Source organism: Ctenopharyngodon idella, chromosome 19 (assembly GCF_019924925.1).
Source record: "Ctenopharyngodon idella isolate HZGC_01 chromosome 19, HZGC01, whole genome shotgun sequence".
NCBI classification, from domain to species: domain Eukaryota; kingdom Metazoa; phylum Chordata; class Actinopteri; order Cypriniformes; family Xenocyprididae; genus Ctenopharyngodon; species Ctenopharyngodon idella.
The window spans coordinates 4,879,000-4,905,903 of NC_067238.1; the positions used below are offsets into that span (position 1 = coordinate 4,879,000).

Consider the following 26,904-nt stretch of genomic DNA (forward strand, 5'->3'; position numbering starts at 1 on the left):
TGGGAATTTATGTAAATTACCTTTCTTAATGTGAACCAATCATCTCTTCATCTTTACTAAAAGTTACAGCACAAAACTGCTAGTTACAACACAAAACATCAAAAGGTATGTTGACACATACACATGTTGACACATTGCAACTTAAAGGGGTCCTTGATTATAATTTAACTTTTTTAACCTTAATAGTGTATAATGTTGCTGTTTGAGCATAAACAACATCTACAAATTACGATGCTCAAAGTTCAATGCAAAGGGAGATATTTTCTTTGACAGAAATCACTTTTTAAGGACTACAACAAGCTTCTTCCCGGGTTGGTGACATCGAAAACCCCAAAATTTACATAAACCCTGCCCCAGCGAACATGCAACAAAAGGGGGGAGGCCTTGTTGGGCTGCTTTAGAGAAGAGAAAGCATTGTTGTAGTAGAGTGTTGTTATCATGCCGTCATTTTATGCCGGACTGCTTCACAAACGAGGGTCAATTCAATGCTGGATTTGCACAAAAGTTTAACATGACGGCACATGCTAGTCGATGAGTTTAACCAACTCCACAGCAACTACATAAATTTATCCACTAACCATTCAGAAACAGTCCAGATGCATTCTAAAAGTTGTAACTTCTTCCTGAGTCTCTCCACCAGTGTCCGACTCCGGTTTGCACACCGTTACTGACAATCATCATTTTGGCTGCGTGTGAGGTTCTCCAGCTTTGTTGTTGTTGAGCAACCGAAGCGCGATCTGTTATAGCTCCACCCTCTTCTGGAAAGGGGGCCAGGAGCAGCAGCTCATTTGCATTTAAAGGGACACACAAAAACGGGGTGTTTTTGCTCACACCCAAATAGGGGCAAATTTGAGAAGCTATAATAAATTATCTGTGGGGGTATATTTTGAGCTGAATCTTCACAGACACATTCTGGGGACACCGGAGACTTATATTACATATTGTAAAAGGGGCATTATAGGTTCCTGTATGTACGGTATGTTGTTATGGGAAGAAGGAGGCGGGAACCGGTGAATGTTCAAACACTTTAATACAAATTAAACAAATACAAAACGAAAGTAAAATGGCGGCGTCCTTCACTATCGTTGCTCCTCACTTTATGCTTCTGGAGCTCCTCCATGAGAGATACGAGACCGGTGCAGCGTGCAGGTGACACTCCTTTGCAATCACGCCACCGGCTTCGCACCATTCCCTTACGGCTCTCGCCCTGCCCTGCTTGTCACCGTCTCTTTTAATGAAATGTATCATGTCTCATGTAATCAGTGTAATTGTGTTTCATCCACAGAAAGATGTCAATAATTCTTACTTGTATGTCTTGTATGTCCTGATGTCACCTGTTGGAGTTTGGGTTCCTTGCCGCTGTCGCCTTTGGCTTGCTTAGTTGGGGACACTTGACATTTGACATTTGATATTCAACAGTGCTTTGCATCTGCCTACATTGACAGCATTTTCTTTAAGAGCTGCTGTGCAGCCAAAATTATACACCATTTATCACTGTAAAGCTGCTTTGACACAATCTGCATTGTAAAAAGCGCTATATAAATAAAGGTGACTTGACTTGACTTGTAGGCTATACAATGTCACTTAACCATACATTTACTTCAAGAAAGCTAAACTTATTAATTAGCTAGAAAAATAACTTTAGAAAAGAACAATTTTATGAATATTATGCACTGTATTACATATTCATTATATTTTTACTTAAAGTCCCCTTGTAGTCAATAATTTTATCCCTTAAAACTCATCTTTGATCACCAAAATTATATTTAAATGTTTTTTTCCTGTGAAAAAAATTCTTCATACCTTAAAATAGCTTGAATGTAACTCTACACCCTTGCCTCATTTAGTATACGCAGATCAATGTATATACAAATTAACCCCACCCCCACTTGCTCACGCCAGCTCAGAGATCAACTCGGTCAACTTACTGAGGTAAATGCTGCACAGTGGTATCACTCTTTACAACATCGGACATATAACAGTAATTAATACGATTAGCCTTTTGCTTGACTCTGTTATCAAACAGCTAATAATGTGTTGCTACACAAACCAAGGTTCCCGTTAGTCATCTCAGAGTCAGACAGCTCCCTTCTAACAATCAGTATCCTTAACACTTTGAACAACTCAGAATGTCGGTGGAGAAAGGTATAAAGTTTATCATAGCATCGTAATATACATCAATACACCCGCCATATTGCTAAATCTACATTATTTTTCATATCAACAGAAAAATATACCAGGAGAACCTGGCTTCTCTCGAGACTCCCCTGCTAGTTCGCTATTAGTGATATGCTAAAGCCCACTGGCACGTTGATGTGATTGGTTACAAGGTAGTTTGTGACGTCTTTTTTTCACTGCAGTTTTAAGGAGAAAATACTCAGCAATGGTGTTGACATGAATTTTCACATGGTTTGTCTTAAAAAGCATATTAAAAACACCACATAGACATATAAACACCATTAAAAACTTGATTTTCACCACAGAGGGTCTTTAACCTCATTTCACTGATGTTTTGCTCCTTTAATCCCAGAACATCTCGAGGTGGTGGAGCAGCGAGAATCACACATAATCCGCAGACTTGCGTTTCAGAAATTCAGTCATTATTTACTCACCCTTGTGTCATTTCAAATAAGATTTCCTTTCTTTCATGGAACACAAAAGGAAAGATTTAATTAATAATGAAAACAGTAGATGTAAATGTCCATGTTCATGTGAGTGTTTTCTTTGCAAAAAGGTCTGTACTTGCAGCAAGCAAATGGCTATTGAACTTCAAAGAGTGTGTGCAATTGCATCAAACCAGACAGTAGAGAAAGGAAGCGCAATCATTTTGATAAAAAAGAAAGAAAAAAAAAATCTGTAGAATATTCTACAACTTACCATTTAACATCTATTTTGTTTTTCTTTATTATCATATGTGTTTTAATAAAATACAGAAAATAAAATAAGTTTTTATTTAATCAAAGAAATTATCCAACTGATTTATCATTTTAGACACAATACAGACATGTGATTACATTTAACATAACTAATGGTCATTTTTCCTCAAGACCAGGTAATGCTATTTTTACTAACAGTACACAGTGAATATGACATGAATATGACAAAGTCATGCATCTCCCGTGACAGCTGATCTCTCCTGTCTGCATCCAATTCACATGGACTGACTGTTATGCTGCCTTCACGTGCTCTCGGAATTATCGTAAATACGAGATTCCTAGGTAAAAATTGCACATGAACGCCCTCCCACTTGAATGCAATGAGCTCGTAATCACGACTTCAGAAGTGGGAATTATCAAATACACGTTTTTATGCAGTCGACAAATGACAAATACGTAACCTCAAAAAGATGATTACTCATATCCTGGTCAAAGTAAAAGTAAAAACTGAGGATGCACCGATACCGTTTTTTCATAACCGTTCCGATTCCAATAACTAAATTCATGAATATTGGCCAATACCGATACCAGTGCTGTTTTTTTTCTTGATCCTTGTAGAATATATATCTGTGTGTGTGGAGCCGATGATCAATCTTTTGTGTTAAACACTATCCTCTAAATACCGCTTCATTAGAGGAAAAACAACAACTGAATAAAAATATATAATCATAATCTATGACAAAAAAATATATTATAAACTAGATGAGTGGATAATTCAACAGCAAAAGTAATTCTAGAAAAAAAAAATAATTCAGAAAAAACATTTAACAGGGAAAAAATAAAAGTGTAGTGCTAAATCTGGTAGAATGTTAATAAAAAAATCAAATTACCATTTGTAATCTCTTTTTTTACATTTTCAGATTTCTTTAGTGTGTAATGTTTTTGCAAGGGTCGTGACATTTTACAAAACACACTCAAACACACTGGTACAGCCGACCAATCAGAGCACATTGTGCTTTTCAGAAGAAAGTCAAGGCTTTTTGTATTATTTCCTTTTACAATGTTGACCTCAGATTTATAGTGTTAGTTCCTGAACCAAACGATGATGTCAGTAACAAACAGCAAACTCTCTCCTGTAGCTGTCCATCTGCAATTGATTTATGAACTAATATTATAAGCACAAGCATCTCCTCTTTGTAAGTTCCATGAACCCTGACTCCATTCTGTCTTTAATTCTTTCTGCTGGCATTATTTCTCTGTTCTGTGGTATTACTGGCCACTAGAGCGCCAAGACTCTCAGAGTTCCACAAAAACAATCCCTTTAAAAATGCTGTTCTCTAACATCAAACCTGCAAAGCAGCAGTGCATGCAAATTCAGATACAAGCACAATCCTCTGAATTTGGGTACATACATGTTAGTCATACAAATGGAGGCATTTGAGCAGCTGTCGGACTGTTGATGGCATGTGGCCTGCTCTGGCAAGAGAAAGTCATGCAAACAACTCTGTGTGCGTGGGACTTTGTTGCCATGTTAACAGTGTTATCAATGTTGCAATCACTTCCATGTATGCCGGTGGCAATGTTACAGTTGGTAAAGAGGAAAGAGTGTTGTCAAAATTCTGACCCTGTGAAATGGAGATAATGTGCGGTTTTAGGCCAGAAGATACAAAAAGACTAGTGTTCCCTGAGGAGCTCAGGTAAATGTGGTTTTCAGAAAGGCCAATTTGAGATTCAAGATAATTTTTACTATTCAATTTTCTGTGCACTGAATGTCATTTAAAATGTATAATATTGTCTGTGAAGGTTGTTTAAAGTTAATATTGCATTGAACAACATATGCATAATTGCACTGTTTGGAAAACAAAAACATATTTTAACTGAATTTAGTTATTCCAAAAAAGGACAAATTTAAAATAAATTTTGCCCCAGTGTGTCTAAATTTTCAGCTTCAGCCAAGAATTTTTTTCTAATGCATCCCTATTATCACAGCCACAACAACAAAAATAAATTTGTAAAGACTATATTTATGCGTGAAGTGTTTTTTTCCCAACAGAAAGCCCATAATGAAGAAACAGCTCAATGATTCTTAATGTAGTCTACCGAAGCAATAACCTAGTAAAACAGGATTTCTCTCAAACCTCAATAGTCTAACATGTTTTACAAGCAAAACATGTCATGAAAAAAGAAAAAAAAAAACAAAAAAAAAACAAGACAAATTTAACCATAACCTTTTTTTCTTTTTAACATAAAAATATTAATGCTTCAGCAAAACTTTTTGTAGTTTTCAGGTTAAAAACTGAAACTACACCAAACTACAGCTTAACTAACCCTAACCCATTATTTTTAATATTACCAGACAAGCCAAAACACTGACAATAGTAGAACTGATACCTCATTTAAGTCCCAATGCTTTTTAAAAATGCTTTCATCCATTAGCCATTAGTCCATAATTATTACGTAACAGGCGGGGGTGCTCTGGGGCTCCACCTTCTTTGGCATGGGAATCTTATGAGGTTCATTTCGTTTCCCAGTTCACTGAGGTCAGACATGAGCTATGTTTCCATCCAAAGTTGTGAATCTAACTTGTGCGCAAATTTGGAATATTGCATAAAACATTTGTGAATAAAGCACTGTTTCCATCCACTGAGTCAAAGAGAACAAAACCGTCACTTCCTGATAAACTGATGCTAAATATCACTAAGAAAAATGGATTTTTTTTCTGCAGTAGAAGCCACTCTATATAGTAAATTTCATATATAATAAATTACTTGCGCCTCAGAGCGTGCAGATGAAAGGCAATAAACGCTGTCATGTTCTCTTCCATTCAGATGCCTGGTGTTTGTGAATGCAATCGCTTGAGGCGCTTCTGGGAGGGAATTATATGAACCACTAACAACAGACTTTGCTCAGGTATTGAATGACCAAAACAGCATTTCAGATGCTGTGCAACGAGGTCGGTCGGCTGGTTGATCCAGTTATGCTGTTCCATTGCAAAGTCACATGTCTTTTTTGACGCACATCAAGGAATTTGTTCTGTAAAATTGTTTCCATCGTAGTTTATGCGCATGTTTCCATATCGCATCAAAAATTTATCTGAATCATTTGAGCGCATATACGTTTTTTTGTGCATTTTTAAAATTTATGCACATCTTGCCGTTTCCATCCAGCATTTTTTTATGCGATATCCCAAAATGAGTTATAAATAAGTGGATGGAGACATAGCTAATGGAATGTTAAACTGATGAATTGGTGTAAACATATCTGCATTTTTATAATGAGATCCTTTCTTATCTGCGGTTCTCTTACTGCTGTCATTTTTGTTGTGCTTATTTTGTGATTTATAGGAAAACAGCACAAATTTAAATACTCATCTAAATGCTGCCAGAAGCAGTGGAATGTTCACAAACACTATACCGTTGCTCAGGTATTTTTGAATTTGTTTACTCCTGAGTGAAGAATGAGGAGGCACTTCTCTGAGAGTATATATCAGGTCCTTAAAGTGCCCCTATTATGGATTTTTTAAAATTACCTTTCATGTAGTGTGTAACATAACTCTAAGTGAATGAAAACATCCTGCAAAGTTTTAAATCTGAAAGTGCACTGTATATAAAGTTATTGTCTCTCAAAAGTAAAAAAAAAACTCTGAGTCAATTAAACGAGTCGTTTGTAAAACAAATCACAAGCAGTTTCCTTGTGACGTCACAACGAAACAGCAGCATATTGCCCGCCCACTTATTGAGCGTGCAGATGCCAGGGAAAATTATTTTTTTTCAACAATACCACAGCAGTACCATCTTTTGTTGTGTTCCTGTCATTTTACTGACGACTGCTTCTCAAACCTTGGGGAGTTTAACCACTGGTGTCAAAAGTATTCACATTCATTACTCAGGTAGAAGTATAGATACTAGGGTTTAATAAGACTTCTGTAGAAGTTGAAGTATCAACTCAAGCTTTTTACTCAAGTAAAAGTGTAAACGAACTGGTTTCAAAACTACTTAAAGTATAAAAGTAAAAGTAATGTAAGGAAAAAAATGCCATTAAGGACAAAAGCTTAGGCCGCGCCACAGGGGCCTATTGTGCACTACCCCACCTCCTCAAAAAAACATTTTTCTAAAGGCCATAATGACTATAATTGTCACAAACTCCGTAGCTCCCTCCTCTGGCCATTGGAGGGAGCCCTCACCTGAGTACTAACATTCATACACTACATTTCCCATCAGCCTTCACCCCGGACTAATTACCTGCCAGCTGTAGCTCATTCACTGGACTATATAAGGACTCACGTTTCTCACAGTCAATCGCGAAGTCTTGTATTGCCGTGGTGTACAGTTCTGAGCGTTATTATTCTGTCTGCCTGATTACCCGTTGCTGATTCTGTTGTTTATCATTTACGAACCTCTGCTGCCTGTCCCTGACCTGTGCTTTGTATCCTGATCAGTGAGTGTTTTCTGCCAGCCCTGACTATTGCCTGTTATCTGTCTACGTTTCTGCCTGCCCTATATCGTACCTGTTTGCTCCTGACCTACCCTGCCTGTACGACTACGCTCTTGTTCAATAAAGCATGCAAATGGATCCCAGCCGATGTGACGATTCATTACAATAATGTTATATTAAAATGTTAATGTTGAAAAATTCGGGATGCACTAGGCTACCTGTTTCTACCAACCTCCTCGCTGGTGCTTGGTTGGGACATTTCACTCGAGTTCTCTTCTAGAGTCTCTGCCACGGACATCTTCGTACTTGGCTACATACATCTGCTATGTCCAGTGTTGGGGGTAACGAGTTGCAAAGTTAGCCTACTTATCACAACATTGTCAATCGCGTTGTCAATCACAAACGCTAATTTATTCAAACGTCTCTCTACCGAACTACCTACTGTAGCTTAATTTGCGGAGGACGAAGAGAAAGCACCCGTTTGATAAATGAGCCAGTAGTGGAGAAATAATAACTTTTAAGAAATAATCTTCTTTTGAGTAACGACCCCAACACTGGCTATGTCCTCCTTGCTGGAGTGTGACGTGATTTGTGTCATGTGCAGGTGCGATGGATCGCGTACAAACCAATAGGGTGTCGGAATGGTATATGTTTATACTTCTCATCCAACCACAATCAAATTCACTCTATCCGGATGGCGTGATTTATCTGGATAGGTTTTTTTTTTTTTTTTTTTTGAACGATGACAAGCCGGAATGAAAACAAGCCGAAATTAAATAGGAGTAACGAGGATATTTTTAAAATGAAAGGAGTAGAAAGTACAGATAATTGCGTGAAAATGTAAGGTGTAGAAGTAAAAAGTCGGCTGAAAAATAATTACTCCAGTATAGATACCCAAAATTTCTACTTAAGTAAGGTAACAAAGTATTTGTACTTCGTTAATTGAGTTTAACGCAGGATTCACAAAACGCTGGGTCTAAAAATATGGATCAGTGCCCAGTTTATTTGGACCAGCTTGCTCCTCTGAATCTCAACCTGTAAGAATGATTAATAATTGATGTTTATATTTTCTAGCGATCGTTCAAAATTCGCAGTTTTGTATGTTATGTTGTGTAACGTACACCCTAGTCTGTATGTCTCCTGCTAACCGGCTAACTCACGTTTCTGTAGTTCTGCTATTCAGATGTGGCTCCAATATTGTCTAAAACTGTGTCGATTAATGCAGCTTGTCTGTCTTATTATCTTATTACTTGGAGTAATAATCAAGGATGGAGCACGACTTTTGTTTACAGAGTGTAATGCATTATCAGCTATTCACGTTTGTGCTTGGCTAACATGGGTGTTTACAACATAGCTGGGGGCCCGATTCGCTTACATAACTGTAAAACAAACTGTTGTTTTCCTCTGTGTTTTTATTATTATAAAAGAGTGGAGCTCTGTCTGTATTGTAATAGGATGTTAAGATGCTAGTCCGTGCTAACTAGTTGAAGTATTCTCTTTGTAAACAGTAAACACCCATTGTAATGTCAAACAATGATATAGACATTTTTTATTTTGCTAATAGTTATGACGAAAAAGTCTCGAATGGATATGGTAAAATCGATGCCATCTTTTCTATTCATACATTGTATACAATGTCTTGCGAATTGATAGCTGTCATTCAGTTATGGCAATGGGCGCGTGGTGCGCACAGTAGACTAATCACACAGGATTGGTCCATCTGACCAATCAGAGCAGTGTAGGCTCACGGAAAGGAGGAGTTTAGAGAGACTGATTCTTCGAACTGCTTCTAACGAATCGTTTACGAACTGAGGTGAAATTAAATGTATATTATAAGAAAACAAAACTGTTTTTTTGACCTTGCATGCATGTAAACCTGTTGTAGGAGACTAACAAAACAATATTAGGAACCTTAAAAAGGCATAATAGGGGCACTTTAAAGATGTGGTGTCAAAGGATGGATAGATAAATGGACATATGGACGGACAGACATACGGCTGAATGAATGGATGGATGGACATATGAATGGATGATGGGATGGCAGATGGTCAGACAGGTGGAAGGATGGATAGATTTATGTATTCATGTATGAATGGATGGATGGACGCTTTTCTAATTACATACATGTAAGGCAAACTGCAGTTAAACAGCAAGCGGTATGAAACCCAAAATATACATCATTCATAATATAAAGTTCTTATAACAGTTCTCGACAATATACAGGGCATTTTTAAGTTTTAGGTCAAGTTGCCCTGAATGACAGGGTGTGTTGGAAGAAAAGAAACAAAGATGGTCACAGAGAGACATGAAAGTGAACACAACAGCTTCTCTGGTTCTCTTACCCTCCTTCCTGACCTCATCAATTATTCACTCCATCTATCCAGCCAGCCCAAAGAACATCAATACATTACTGGCGCTCTCTACAGCAGCAGCCAGACCACAACAGTACTATCTGCCTTTACATGCTTCCAAACTCTCAAATGCTCTCTCGACTCTGGATTTCTAATCTAGTCAAATCAATTAATGAGCATCTATGCTGACAATTTAAAGTGCATCTAGATTATTTTTTTTTTAACAAATTAAAAGTAGCTTCTATTATTGTTGAAGCTAGTCAGTTTTTTTTTTTCAAGCCAATATGTGGTCATGCATCAAAATGAAAATTCTGGGCCAAAACCAAAAATTCAGGATGCACTTGGCTGAAAACCCAATTGGAAAATAAATAATACATCAGTAATCAATTAACCAAACTAGGGCTGGGCAATATGGCCAAAAAATATTATCATGATTTTTTCCATGTAGTACAACATTGATATTTATCACGATATTCATTTACCATTAAAGGGCATAGTTCACCCAAAAATGAAAATTCTGTCATCATTTACTCACCTTTAAGTAGTTCCAAACCTGTATGAATTTCTTTGTTCTGCTGAACACAAAGGAAGATATTTGGAAGAATGTCAGAAACCAAACAGATCTCGCCCTGACCATTTAACTATAGTAGTATTTATTTTTCCTACTATGGTAGTCAGTCTGCATTCTTCCAAATATCTTCCTTTGTGTTCGGCTTTGAATGTTTTGAGCATTTTTTTTTTTAATGTTTTTATTATTATTCATGTCTGTTTTTGCTCTGATGTCAGACTTGATATTGATAAGATGTCAGACTTGAAGTGATAAGATTAATTTGTCTCATGTCCATCAAGTACCAAATTAAAATAGAAAATTGTCAATTTTTTTTTTTTTTTTCTATTTCAGGATGATTCTGAATATTCACTACCACAAATTTATTTAATATTTACACTACAGGGCTTTAGTTGCCAATTAAGATTTACAGTATAACCGTATTTTACATTTATAGTAACTACATGGTTCTGTAATCATGTAATACAGTGCATTTACTGTAAAGAAAATAACCCTGGTTATGAGTACACTACTATAATTCATTTATTTGTACTAAATATAAATGAGATTTTATAATTTTACATAGAATGTTATCCTACAAATGTACTACTAGCATTCAATTCAAACAGACAATTGCAAAATATATTCTTTATTTTAAACATTGCATGTATAACGCTTAAAAATACACAGTCTGCCAATGCTGGGGCAGTGCATCTTCACCATTTCTCCTGTCTTATGACTTTTTGCAGTGCATTATGTTGTATCCTCTGGATTTGTCCTCACAAAGAATCTTTAGGCAACAGAAAATTTATTGGAAAGCATATAAGCAGCCAAAGAATACATACAAGGCATCTGCAAAACCCAGGTGCTGCTCTAAAATGTGGGCCACCTTTGCTCGTCATCCACTTTGTTACAGAGAGAAATGTGTTTCCTGGAAAACAAGAAGTAGAAATTACATACTTTTAAAAGGCATACCCCATATGGACTACACAAACCTCTCAAAATCGCATGTCTTCTCTTACCAAGAATCACTAGTCTCGGCATGGCTGGCATCCTCATATCTTTCTTGATGTTTTGTTGCAGTTGCCTTTAAAAAACACACACATACACAGACACACACACACTCCCTCCCCCATGGGGACTGCTGGCTGGTCCCCACAATGTAGGTGATCTCCATTTAAAAAAAAAAAAAAAAAAAAAAAAAAAACTGTAACAAACTAATGCGAAAACTAGAAAGGTGGCTAGCCATAAAACTTTTTTAACCAACTAGGATACTGGCCAATGTTAAAGGGTTAGTTCACCCAAAGTAATGTCAATAATTACTCACCCTCATGTCGTTCTACACCCGTAAGACCTTCGTTCATCTTCGGAACACAAATTAAGATATTGTTGATGAAATCCGATGGCTCAGTGAGGCCTCTATTGTTGTAAACTGTTGTGGCGTTGTAGACACAGTGTAAAGCAAATCCTGTAATTTAGACTCAAGCTCTTTGATTACCTTTTCATAAACTCATTGGATTCCTCTATGACAACAGGTAAAAGGTTACCATCGGAATCCATTTCATGCAGAAGCCTCAGTCCTAAATTAGAGAACCACAGTAAGTTGTTCTCCTGCAGTCTCCTCAACCTGTCCTCTCGCTCTCTTTCATACAAGTTTAGATCTCCAACTGTAGCAAAGGAATCTGCCAGATGTAATTGCTATGATTTTGTACTTTGTGATCAAAAGTATGATGTGATCATTGGTCTTGTAATTTTCATTAAAAAAAAGAAGAAAAAAAGGTGATAATTAAAAATAGTGTGTATATTTCATTAATAAAATTGTGGTTCAGTGTTGTATAGAAAATATTGAGAACATTTCACTAATAAAACCAAGAGATACATTTTCCTATTTTTTTTTTTTTTTTAAGGAAACTTACGCAGTTTTGAGGCTTGAATTGAGGAATTGATTAAGCTAATAAAATTATGGACAGAAGGATACCTATTTATTTAAAGAGAATTAGTTCAATTATGCTGTTTTATTTAAAGACACCATTGTTAGTTCCCAGCATGCTTTGCATGTGACTGGAAATGGAGAGTAAATATTAAAATTAAGTGTTATTGTGTTTTTGAGTGAAGGGAAATATCTGTTAATGTTTAATGTTCAGTTATGTTTGACATTTGAAAGAGTTTTTGTTATGTTGAAGTTTTGATCGTTACCATTGTGCAGAAGAGAAGAGCTTATGGTTAGGTTGTGAATAACTGCATGTACTAATAATAAGAAGCATGTTGCTTTGTTCAATGAGCAATAACTTTGCTATTGCCAGTGCAGTAACACATTTTTTTCTTACTTGTGCTGTGCTAGCAGCATAGAGTCTTTTAATAATACGACATAATTCAAAGTCAAATATAAACAGGTGATTTCCGTTCACTCTAAATCACACACTTTTGAGAGTCAACTTAAAATTAAAAGACACATTTCACTAAAAATATTAAATCAATTGTGTCATAGACTAAATAATTTAGGAGATTTTTATTATATTATATTATATTATATTATTATTATATTATTATTATTATCTTATATCCATATTGATACATAATCACAACATTTTGGCCAAATTGTTCAGCCCCATAAAAAAAGTACAGAAAATTAGATTTTTTTTTTTAAATCACATTTTAAAAATCACAGTTCAGTTTTTCCCCAATCGTTCAGCCCTAATATGGACTACTTTTATGATACTTCAGAGGTGCTTTTTTGTTCTTTTTAGAGCTTGACAGCCGCTGGTCACCATTCACTTTCATTATATTGAAAAGAGCTGCTACTGTATGTAGTTTTGTAATGACATGAGAGTGAATCAATTATGACAGAATTTTCTTAATAGAAATGTTGCTTTAAAAAATCTGGTAAAATGGAAACACAGCAGATGACAACAGCTGATAACAGACAGGGCAAATTCATTCCCACTGTACACGTGTCTGCGCTGCCCACCACATGACGTGAGCTCCACAAAAGAGCTGACATTACACAACCGCAAACACACCAAAATAGAAGACGATCACCTTACATCCTGCCTTACATCCCATAAACCTTGTCATGAGAGCTGCCTCCCTTGCTATGCCCTAAAGAAAAAACAAGAAACAAACATAAACCTACACTATCACACAACATCTCTTGAGTTTCCACCTTCATTTTAGCCCAAAGGCAAGTAGGCAACTATTTGGTGGAAATACAAAACAATGTGAATAATGTGATGATTTTAATGCACGTTTTTATTTGGCCCATAAGCCATTAGACATGGGCAAACTGCAGCCAGCTGGCCGGATTCAGCCGTCTATGTAGTTTAATCCAGTCCATAGATCATTTATCCTGAAAATGTTTTTATTTTTCCCCCCTCATTTCAATAGCTCCATTATATTGCAGTAAGACCTAATGAGCCTCCACAAGTGTTGCCAGATTTTCAAAAGATCCAAACCACCCAATCAGAACACTGAATTTATACCAATCTGAAATATTCCACTCAATGTTATAATCAATTTGTCCAATCTAGCAACCATAAGAATGTGCTTTCTTTCCATTTGCCAAACAAGGATGAAGGGGCTTATCAATCTCCAGAATAACTCAAACTCAGAATGCTCAAAGAAATGTTTAGTACTAACACTCTGTGTTCACTCACAAAGCTTATGCTGTCTGGACATACTAACATCTGCTAGCCAACTGTCTCAATGATAAAATAATAAATCCGAACACAGATATCCTTTGGTTGGCTCACCACCTTAAAACTCTGCTGTTCATTGTCCTTTGTTTTTTTTTTTTTGTCATCTATGTGTGAGAATCAAAAATCAATCAGTTTTTGATTGTGATCTATTTGCAGCATTAAACACATGTTTTCTGTGCTTGTTAAAATATGTTTTTAATATATTTTAAAAGGAAAATCTATAATTATTAGGGGTGTAACGGTACACTTAAGTCACAGTTCGGTACGTACCTCTGTTTTGGGTTCACGGTTCAGTACAGTAGGAAAAAAATGGTCACACTTTAGTTTAGGGTCTTATTCTCACTATTAACTAACTATTAACTATGACTTTTGGTAGTTGTTAAGTTTAGGTATTGGGTAGGATTATGGGATGTAGAATATGGTCATGCAGAATAAGGCATTAATATCTGCTTTATAAGTACTAATAAACAGCCAATAGTAATATGCATGCTAATAAGTAACTATTTCATACCAGACAAAGGAGCAAATCCACAATGCTAGGTTTCTTTTATTTTATTTTGAACAGACAGTAGTGCAAATATACTTGGTACAGTACAGTTTTCTTTAGTGTATTAAGCACTAAGCAGTAAACAGAATGCACTCTTGCATAGGTCATATTTTTTGCAGGGCTGATAAAAAAGGTATTTGGTCACAATAAGCTAGAAAACTAAAAAGCATCTTGTGTTACAAAAGTACAAAATAAATAGAATAATGAAAATTAAAACTTGTGTATTAGGAGTGTTACAATTTGCTCCACTTAAAGTATATTTAAACATTCAAAGGTTAGCCTTTAATTTTCTGCGATTACACTCCGTTTCATGCAGTTGAGAGTGCAAGACTGTCAAAGTATTCTCCTTTTCCATCCATGAGCGCAGAAACATGTGCATTCGACATGTGCGCACTACCTAGTGGACTTTGCTTTCAAGCGCTCAAGTCATTCATGTATGCGCTGTTCTTCCTCTGCACTTTTTCCCTGTTGTGGTGGTTAACAAACAGCGCTGTATTACCGTGCGTGCCCCCTTCTGGATTGGAGTGTGTATCACCTGTGACTGACTCTATTCGGCATCTAACTGCATGAACTGAACCGTGACGTCCGTACCGTACGGTTCGGGACGAATACATGTACGGTTACACTCCTAATAGTTATTATTTATTTTACTATGATAGTTGTTTTTTTTTATTTTTTAAGAATTTTCATAAATGTGGAGAGTGTGTTAATTAAAAATTTAGAGAAGTAGAGAAGGTTAAAAAAAAGAAAACATTTATAACCCACCTTTTTCAAGGTTTTCTAATACACTTCAGGGCAATCTGGACAATCCCATTAGTCACAGACACACTTCAGATAATTGTGCATCATGAATTAGAATGGGTATACAACTATTTCTGGGCTTAAAGGATACAAGAACCAATCGAGGCAGAATATTGTATTTAAAAGGGAATTATACTGTTTGCCCAATGTACTATTTAAAGCCCAATGTGGCACCTGTGACGACAACTTGCCCACCATGGGCTAGTTTCATACTCCTTCCTTGTCTTGTGACTCGTGAGAATGAGTGTGTTACCACAGAGATGTTTTAATAACATCTCTCATTTAAACTTTTGTGTGATGCATTTTCTCAGTATGTTGCTGCTATCCTTCCTCATTCATCCATCTTTCTTTCTGCTCTTGTCTGTCCTCTGTTTTTCTCTATCCTTCAGTGTTTGAAGGCCGTCCAGCACACTGGCACACATTTTTGGCTCATGCAGCATGTTTGCTTGTGCTTTGGATCTACTTTGCCTCTCTGTGCCTACTCTGCCTTTGTTTTTCACACGACTTATTTAGATCAGCTTAGAAAAAGCTTAAATAAACACTCTTAGAAATAGTTCGCCCTGAAATGAACATTCTGTTAATTACTCACCCTCACGTTGTTCCAGACTGCTCATGTTTCGGAGTTAGGATGAAAACTGTATTTGCATTCTGATTTAAAATCAATAAACTGCATGTGTTGTAACCAATGAGTTGTGTCAAATTTGAATTTGCTGAAATGCAAGAGAGATTTAAGAATGACTGTGAAGGGGAAGATTATCAGTGAAGAGCGACTATCAACAGTAATTTGGTTCTGCTCATCACACAGGGCTTTTTGTGTATGGCTTTAGAAGACTTGAATATGGAGTTATATAAACCATTTTTTGTGTTCTATTTGTCCTTTCTGTAGCTCAACACTAGAAGCAGAAAGTCAAGTCTGAGCTATTTCTGTCCTTTTCTGATAATCCCAGGTAGCTTCGGTCATGCAGGTGAAGTAGAGCATGGTCTCAACATGACGGCCACAAATTAATATCTTGTGGCCATGACATATCTCTTTTCCTCAAGCTAATAAGTTGTGGCCATGACAAAACTACTGTAAGTCAACCGAACATACTACATATCAGATTATGCTTCCAGCATGATATAAATGTAATTTGAGGCTTTATTAATGTCTACACCTACCCCAACCCTAAACCTACCCTTACAACAGTACAAATATAGTGTTGGTCTGTCTTCAAACTAAGCACTGTCTTTGCTCTCTCTCCCTCGCACATCTTAATCTCAATCAACTGGCACAATGCTAAAAGATCAAAAGACCGAATCTATGTTTCACGTGGTACATTTGGAGAATTTTTTTTTTTTCTCCCTGTATTACCGCTGCGTGTGAATAGTGCTCAAAAGAACGTCACCTCATCTTCTCTGACAGGCATTCTGCACATGCAGCTGACATAAACCACACTTTCAATAAACTATACCTGTACTATCTCCATGCAGCATTCGCAGTTTCTGACATTATAGTGCGTCCTGACTGAATCCTGACACTAGAGAATCAGTTCTTGAAGCTCCGCCCTCTAAGGCCGAGCGCAGCAGCTCATTTGCATTTAAAGGGCACACACTGAAACAGCACATTTTTGCTCAACCCCAAAAAGTGGCAATTTTAACATGCTATAAAAAATATCTGTGGCGTATTTTGAGCTAAAATTTCACATACACACTCTGGGGACATCAGAGACTTATTTTACATCTTGTAAAATGGGGCATAATAGGTCCCCTTTAAAGCCTATTAAATGTTAAAATTAATAGCTTTCAATTATACTGTCATGTTAAATGGCTATAATTATTGGCTAAAATTGAGAAAAAAATCTATTTAATAAAGACATCAGTATCAGTACTGGTATCAGTGATAGTGACCTTCATTCACAGTGCTTAGTAAAAAGATGCCTTTAAACAAATATTTAAAATATACCATTGTTATGTTGTTTCTACATTATTTTGGAGATTCAATGTGAAAATATTACAATATAAAAATATATTAAACTTTAATGCGATTAATTCGTTATTTTTTTTTAATTGATTGACAGCACTAGTTATTTTACATTTGATTACTTTAATTATAGCCATTCAATATTTAATTTCGAAATAAATCCATAATTTCTAACATTTAATAGGCTTTAAAAAAATAACAACTTTTAATTTAAGTGAACTTAAAACAATCTTCACTTTTAGCTGTGCCATTAATATAGCAGGGCTCAGTGCTATTTAAAAAAAAAAAAAAAATTGTACTGGTTCAGAGTTTTACTTGCACTGCCAATAAATAAATAAATAAATAAAAGTTATTGTTTTCATTGTTTTTGACCCATGTAACCTTGTAAACATTGCTTTAAGGTATTCAGGTTGGTCTAACTGTTAGACCAACCTGAACACCTTAAAGCAATGGTAGCTAATATTCAGGTAGGAAATATACAGAAACTGATTAATAGCTAAGATTGCAGGGGGGAAAAAATCCATTTAACAGAGATATCAGCAGCAGTATTGGTATTAGTGATACTGGCCTTCATTAATAGCACTTAGTAAAAAGATGCCATTAAAGGTGCAATATGTAGTTTTTCGTCTGCTAGAGGTCGCCTATTCAAAACAAAGGCATAGCTTGATGACGCCAAGTTTGAGCGAGGAATCTTAGGACATGTGGTCTTCACCTCACAGCCGGTGGAAAAGAATCAGGATAGGATTCGGGCAGAAATCATGTTCATGGATGCTATTATTAACGTTACTGTAGTATGAAGCAGAGCAGGATCGAGTGTTGTGGGAGCTGCTGAAGCGGTTGTTAATGAGAGACGAATGCAACACATGCCTTGCGAACAGCGGAACTTTTATTCTTCAGTTTTCGAGGATTTTTTGCATATTTGAACCCTTTAAAGCAGTGACTGAATGATTTTGAGATCCATCTTTTCACACTGAGGACAACTGAGGGACTCAAACACAGCTATTAAAAAAGGTTCAAACATTCACTGATGCTCCAGAAGGAAACAAAATGTATTAAGAGTCGGGGTGTGAAAACTTTTTGAATTTGAAGATCAAGGTAAATTGTACTTAATTTGTCTTCTAGGAAACATGTAAGTATTTTCTGTTGCTTCCGAAGGGCAGTACTAAATGAAAAAAACTGATATTTAAACGAAATAAGAAAAATTTGTACATCTTCATCCTGTTCAAAAGTTTTCACCCCCCGACTCTTAATGCATCGTGTTTCCTTCTGGAGCATCAGTGAATGTTTGAACCTTTTTAATAGTTGTGTTTGAGTCCCTCAGTTGTCCTCCATGTGAAAAGATGGATCTCAAAATCATTCAGTCACTGTTGTAAAGGGTTCAAATATGCAAAAGATGGTGGAAAACTGAAACATTTTTGGGACCTGGAGATTTTTTCTGAAGAGCAGAGCTCAGTTTAACTGCTCAGGACAAACAAGAGACTCATGAACAACCATCACAAAATAAAAAAAAAAACAGTCATAGATCATCCAGGTAACCACACACAGTATTAAGAATCAATGGTTCACAAACTTTTGAATGGGGTAATTTTAATAAATTCAGCTATTTTTTTTTGTCTTATGGATTATATGTAAACATCTTTTATGTAAAATATCTTACTCAGGACAGTACTAAATGAAAAATAACATGCATTTTGTATGATCTCTCTTATTTTGTTAAAATTTTTCACATTTTCACAGATTCTGCAAGTGGTTCACATACCTTTTATTGCAACTGTATTAATAATAAAATCAATGAATTATATTAATATATTGAAATAAATTTATCTCACGTCGATCGCGTCCGGTGTAGACAGGGTTAGTTAAAAACTGAAACTATGGGGGTTGAAAACCCTTGCTTTAGAGCATTAAAAATGAGTGTTTCAACTGTATCTGACATGGGTACAATTGGAACAAAAGTACTTCTATGATTTAGTTATTATTATTAGTTATTATTAATCATAATTTCTTTAGTAAATCTATCCTTAAGTTTTTATAGCATAATGACCTTTTGAATGTCAAAATACTTTTTAAAGGGTACTTTTCAAACCACTTTTTCTTTGAATTTCCAAATGGAAACTATAGTTAGTAAGTAAGTGTTTAAAAATGATGTTGTGTATTTATATAAAAACTAGGTGTATTGTATAATAAAGTAGCGCTCAGAGTATCTGTTAGAGTGTCTGTCTGCACCACAGAAAGCATTGTAAGTGGTCTGACTCTGCCCATGAAAAAAACTTCAGCTAGAAGCCAGAAATGGGGTATAGATGGATAATAATAGCCATAATAGCTGATTCTAGGGAAAAAAAATAAAAAATAATACAATTGTTCTTGTGCATTGGTCGTTCCCTCTGAAATAATGGTTCCTGTCTTGGATTAGTAAATACAGTGTTCAAGCCATGTTAAAATAAACATGAGTCAAAATTTTCATTTTTGATGAACTATCACTTTAAGAATTCTAAGAATTCTAAACAATGTGAAGCAGCTGCTGTTGAAAAATACGTGAGTGTTCTTGTTTGCATGCAGGAAGAGAGGATACAATTATGGAAGGACAGGAGTTATGAAAGAGTAATGAGAATGGAAAGAGAAGCAGGCAGAAATGAACAGTGGACAAGAGCAGGCCAGCATGTTACATAACCGCTCTGACATCTACATGCAGCCGGCTGTTCTAGGGCAGTGAGAGTCTCTCGACAGGGAAAATGTTCCAAATCAGGGCCATTCAGGGTGAGAATGAGTCACATGACAGCCAGCCTCAAAAACGGCCTGCTTTCATAAATTACTGCACATATAAAATGGCATATTTAGACACTGAATTAAAAAAAACAAAAAAAAAAACAAACAACCTTTTTGTTATTTGTTAAAGGGATAATTTTTTTCAATGTTTATTTTGTAATTTCTTTTATTTATATAATGCGTCTGATTTACATAAGACGTACATGTACATGAACATGCATACAATGAGCCAAAATATTATAAACACCTGCCTAAAGGTGGGTGCACACTGTGCGATTTTGGCCATGATTTGGTCATCTGAGACAAATTTTGAAAATCCTAAAAGATTCCCATAATCCTAGGCTAATATCTGTAGTCTTTGATCGCTAGTTTGACATGTTCACCGACAGCCAATTAATGACAGTTGCGATCAAATTTTACCTCAGACGAAATTCTGGCAGTGTCAGAAGATTTGATGCACAGACCTGCAGTGTGACTTCTCCTACGGCGAACGTCAAATTGTCTTCGTTTTTTAAGACAAGCCGTGATCAAAATTAACACTAGAGATTTCTTTGTTAGCCACCATTTCAGTCCCGCATATAATGCAGCTCACAGTCACCGTGATGTAAAAGAAAACTGCACTCATTGGACCAGATGACCTTCTTCCACTGCTCCAAGGTCTACTTCCAATGCTTGTGTGCCCATTGTAGGCGCTTTCGGTGGTGGACAAGGGTCATCATAGGAACTCTGATTGGTCTGAAGCTACACACCCCCATACACAGCAGAGTGCAATTCACTGTGTTATGACACATTTCTTCCATAACCATCTATACAATTTTGTGTGAATTATGCCACAGTAGACCTTCTCTTGGCTTGGACCAGACAGAACAGCCTCGTGCATCGATGAGCCTTGGGCATCCAACACTGCTGACCGGGAGCAACCCACAAGCCTTCCCGTTTCAGAGATCCTCTGACCCAGTCATCTTTCCATAACAATTTTGCCCTTGTCAAAGTCGCTTAGATCTTTATTCCTGCTCATTTCACCTGCATCCAACACGTTGATTACAAGAACTAATTGTTTGCTTAAAATCTGATCAACCCAGACCTTAATATGTGGTCTTGTTAGGAGATGATAAACCATATTTGCTTTACCTTTGAAATTGAAATTGAAATTTGACAGACTAAAATAAGAAATTGCAGAGGCATATAAGGTAATATAATAATAAATATTATATTAATATCAGTGTCCAAGCACTAATGATTTGAAAGAATTGAACAGAATAGTTTATTGTCATTGCACAACTGTACAACGATATTATTGCTTCTCCTCAGTGATACATTCACATGAAATATACATGTAGACAAATGCATACACATCTTCTGATGTAGTTTTTATAGCAAATTCCATCTTGAATATTCACTGAAAGTTAGGGTTTGATCATATTATGTGTGGTGTATCTGTGGACTCATATTCAAGATTTAATTTGAGATGAATCACAAGTCATAGGATGTCACAAGACAATTTCAAATAAATGTGAGGATGGCATCATCTTTCAGTTGAAATTGAATTTGCTAAAAATTCATAAAATTTTGCATGTTTGCTCAGAATGACTTATTCTCCATATGTACAAAGTTTTGCGATGTTTTGACCTTTGTAAATATGCATATTGTAAAAAAAAAAAAAGGCCTGTATTACCTAAACTGAAAAATTTTTTTGACAACTTTCTGACAGCATGGTCTAGAGCTGATGTGTTCAGACTTTGGTGAAGGTCAGTATTGATTGATTTCCATTGTAAAAATCATTCATTATTAATTTAGTTCATTTATCTACACAGCAGCTCTGGAGAAAACAGTGGTGTCATCGTCCAGCTCAGTTCAGTTCGCATACAATGGTGTCAATGTAGGCAGATCGGTAATATTGTTGAATAGTTGGTGTCCCCAGCTAAGCAAGCCAGAGGTGACAGCGGCAAGGAAACCAAACTCCAACAAAAAAAAAAATCTTGGGAGAAACCAGGCTCAAAACTTGTTGTGCATCCTCAGAATATCCTGTCCAGCAGCTATAGGTCATTTAGTAAAAATGGGCATTGCCTGACCAATTAATTAACTTATAACTTTGTAATGCTTTGACGAAGACGATGAAATTTTTCCCTCTTTTTCCACCTCGCTTTTAAATCGCTTACGGTGCGTGTTTTCAATTAATTTCTATGACAGCTCAACTGTAGTCCTTAAAGCAGCTTGTCCCACTCCAGATACTGACTATTACATTTAATATTGACCCCCCACGCTAGGCTTTCTGTGATAGTCAGCGTTACCATGTTACTGGTGTTCAGTTGCAACACCAATAGTTAATTATTTGATCATTTAATCATTTAATATCATTTCATTTAATAGAGAAGTAATGTGTGGTTTCATTTGAAGCAGTTTTGGCGTTTTATTTGATGTGGTCTCAGCAGTGTCTTTAAAGTGTTGAAGCTCAGTGTTCACATTCATGCTTGCATATACACCTGCTTGCTATTCATTCACTATGCCTGTGTTTGTTTTCTTTCTCTGAGATAAACGCCAAACTCATCATGGTGACGTGCATGCACAGCTTGCATCATGTCACAGTTGGCACAGCTGACCTCTCACCAGCCCCATTTTTCTGTATTTCTGCCAAATGCTCTCACTGTAATTTAAAGGTCACAGTAGGGTTAGCCAGGTGGATCAAAATATTATATTCCACTATGTGATTGTCACAGTTATGTTCTGTTTCACTGTCTTGTTTAGTTTCTTAATCTTAGTTTACTTTGTCACCATTTGTCTGAGTTCTAGTCTTTTATCAGTTGTCATGGTTTCTAATCCATCCATACATGTTCCCTTTTCTATTGATGATCTTCCCTCTGTGTATTTAAGCCTTTGGTTCTCCTGTGTTCTTGGTCTTTTGTTAACTGTTGATGTATGTAGTGTTAATTCGTTCCTACTGTTTAATTAAAAGTGTTATTTTTTTCTGAGATTGTATTTGTCATGAAAGAGTTCTTGAAACCACTAGAAACACTTTCATATTTTCTGTGTAGAGTTTTGATGCATGAGATCTGGATCTGGAAGTGCTGTACATCCTTCCCTTTAAGATGTGCAATATTTATTTCCACAAGACAGCTCCTGTCATTGCATGTGCTAGTGCATGTACTGTATCTGTATCTGAGACTATCACTGTGCAGTGATATAAGCCTCCTGATCCCCAGGAATTTTTTTTGTGCTTTCAGGCTCAAATTGACATTAGCCAGTTGGTTTTTAGATAGATCTTTTATAAGAGTTTTATGAGACACACTATCTATAAACTTGCACTGAGAGATGTTCAGATGAATTTGAGACTTTTCATTCCAGAATGTTGAAGGGCACTGGCTGATAGCCTGGCTCCTTGGCAACTTAGTATCCATGTTCTTAGACTTTACAGAAGCTAAAATCACTTATAACAAATTTGAGAGACTCTGTATGAATTATGTCAAATACCTAACATTTTATTGAATTGGAGATTAAAAGGTTAAATGATAGCACAGAGGTGGGAAAATGCACTTCTTTTAAACAAAGGTCTGTACCTGGAGAAGTGCAGTTTGAAAGCTGCCATCTTTACTAATGGGTGTTAAGCTCTGCTGACCAGTTGTTATAAGTCACCTGAGCTGTAAATTCCATGTGACTAATGACACATTAAGCATGTTTGAGCTTCAGTTGTCCATATTTGATGTGCACTATGTATGTACGTTAATCAATGTTTAATGTGAATAAAAGGCTAAATTATATACATAGTTCAGTCATGAAACTCTAGATGCACAGGCTGATGGGTCCTTAACGCAAGCTGATGATAATTACAGCATTAACTACTTGGCACAAGCTGATTGGTCCATGTCTCTTCTGCAGCCAATGAGTTTGTTGCTCGCACATTTAAATGGCTGGTTACATTCACTATAGCAGTTTTCAGCACACTTCAGAGATCCTCTAAAACCCTCCACCTCCCCCAGCTCCACCTGTATAGATCTGCTATGGGTTTTTGATATATGCTATTGTGCAGCAGCACTATGTCTCACTTGCATTTTATCGGCTGATGTATTGGCAGTATCATATTTACATATTTACAACAAACTCATCTGGAGAGATTCTGTATGAAGGAATGGTCTCTGATCTCTTGTCAGGTGTTCTCCAAACTCATCAGGCATGATAGGTGAAGACTGTTATCTTGGCAAAAGGAGGTTGCAAAAAGTGTTGAATAAAAGGGTGGCAATAATTGTGGCCAACATGTTTTTTGAGAAAAAAACATTTATTTCATAATGTGATTCCCCCCAGACACAGCCAGATTAATTTCCATTTTGTCCAATGCAATCTACCAAGAAAACTAGCTTCACAAATTAGCACAGTCAATGATAATCAGATGCGGGTAATCTACTAACAACACAGGCACAGCAAATTAAATAAAATGTGGTAATCCTGACAATAAGGTTTTTTTTGTTGTTTTTTTAATATGCCAAAAGAGGGTGGAGTAAACTGAACTGTGCTGGCACAAGTTGTGACCCTAATCATTATTATTATTGTTATTTTTTATTTTTTTTTGTTTAAAAAATATTGCATTTAAATTCTGAAAGCTTATGTGTATGCTATTTTGCAACAAAAATTACCCTTATAGAATGTCACTTGCCATGCAGAAAACATGGACGGAATTGTGGAATCTGGTCAAAAGAAAATGGAATTGATTGTGTAATGCAAAATATCACGGGATGTGCCAAAATTTGGATGAATAATAAGCATGACTGTCCACTGAGTCAAATTGTGATATGGACAGGGTTGTACGTTAACTTTTTTTATTGCACATAGCACTGGTTGTACAGAGATGGAAAGTTTTGTAGCACAGGCCACACAATTGTTGCACAAGTATAAAAGGTCTATCACCATCTCTGAAAGCAACCGCAAGTACTGCAGTCCATCACTTAAACAGGCATGAGACTGACAAAGGACATTAACGCAGGGTTCCCACGGGTCATGGAATTTCTGGAATATCATGGAATTTTAAAAGGTCTATTCCATACATTGAAAGTCAGGGAATTCTATTTTTTTTTTTTTTTTTTGTCCAAGTCATGGAATATCAGGGATTTTTGTTTGTCGCTTGAAATTTTAGTTTCCATTTATCAAAATGTAATTTTTCTATACCACATTTTTTTATTGCGTTGTTTCACGTGTTTTGCGTATTGTTATGGTTAGGCTATTTTTCAGCTGCATTTTATTCCCTTCACGCTCGTCAACTTAAGTCGAATGCAGTTACCTGTACCTGTTAACTAAGGCAAACATGCCAGGAAAATGTCAATTTCAAGAGCTTTGACTACAAAATGACCACTTCAAAGACTGTCCTAACCAGCCGTGACACGACAAAGAATTCTATTTTTGAAATGGTTTGTATATTTCTGGGATTTTGCAGCTAATAGTTCAGGTCATAGAGAGGGAACAAGGACATAAATGCTCAAAGAAAAGTATTTATTTCTTACAGTTTGAACGTTTTTGTTTCCTTTTATTTCTTTTCAAACTCTGAGGTAAGTTATCCATTGTTGCTCTCATAGTGGCTATTAAAGTCATGCAAAATGATATTCAAGCTCAAACCATTTTAATATTAAGCAAAGCTCAAACAAGTGTATTTCATGACAAAGATTGTATCAGTCACTGAGTATGTATTTTGAATGTTTTATGGTTTAATTTTTTTTAGTTTAATTTAGTTTGGTTTTCATGTTTAGCTGCGAACAGAGCCCACCCACACTCTGTTATGATTGACTGTGATTTATGATAAATTTTCTCGTCTTGTAGCTTTGTCAAGTCTGGTTAGGACACGGTAAGCTAGAAAAAAAAAAAGGACGATAAGCCTGAATGATGAACTTGATGGCAAAATCCTCTAGAGTGTTTAACCCCTGAAATCATAAAAACTATAAATTAATTTCTGTAGAAATAGTACAGAAAAATATCAAAGTGCATTTAACGGGTAAAAGCGCAAACAAGAAGTAGTGTGTATGAGTGTTTAACTTAGTTTTGTACTAAAAACGTCTGTGAACAAGTAAATAAAGCTTGCAAATGGATGGATTTAAAATACTGTCTGTGGCCGATTTTTGACTGCTCAGTGCTCAGCACAACAGCGGCCTGTTTTTACGTTCATTACAGGTAATGGAAATTCAGCTTTGTAGTCAGTGAAAGTCAGGGAAAAGTCAGGGAATTTGACATTTGGCTTAGAGTGGGAACCCTGTTAATGTTTCATACAGGGCACACAAAATAAAAACCTTAAGAAATCTTTTTGTTAATTTTTTTTTTGGCCAAAAAATGGCAGACTGCAGGAACATAACACCTCTTGCTAAATAGTGCAGTGTGATGTATTGCTTACATATGTGTGATGAATGGTTTTGTAGCAATTTCTGTCTCCCAAGGTCATTGCAATTGCATAAATGTTGCCTGGTGCTGTAAACTGGGGCTGCAGCATCTGAGAAATCCTGGTATGCTGTAGGGCTGCAACTATCGATTAGTTGGCCAATTATTGTTTCGATTAATCAGATAAAAATCCTAATTTTATTTATTTTTATTTTATTGACAAAAAACCCCCCAAAAAAACCCACAGTATTGCACATCCTGCCCAATGTACTTCAAACAAATGTGTCAATTTAATGCTATGAAAACATACAGTGCTGAATTTATTAGACTACCTGCCATAATAAAGAGAGAACACAAATATGTTAGGATTCTATCAAAAACTTGTTTAGAGCTAAAAATGGTAACTGAAACAACTAAATAGTTTCTAAATAATATTCACACATAATATCCAAAAAACCCTTAATAACAGTCTCTGTTCTTATTGACTGTAATTTGGGCATCTGAAAAAAAAAAAAAAAAACAAACAAAAAAAACAACAACTATGAAGTGTTTTACTTTTTCCTGCCTTGTAAAACAGTA

At 36.0% G+C, this 26,904-nt stretch overlaps 1 protein-coding gene across 5 annotated transcripts in view; it reads left to right on the forward strand.

The window, feature by feature from the left end:
* thrb (thyroid hormone receptor beta) overlaps nucleotides 1-26,904 on the forward strand; it is a 180,251-nt gene that overhangs the window by 43,401 nt on the left and 109,946 nt on the right. The window lies entirely within an intron of this gene.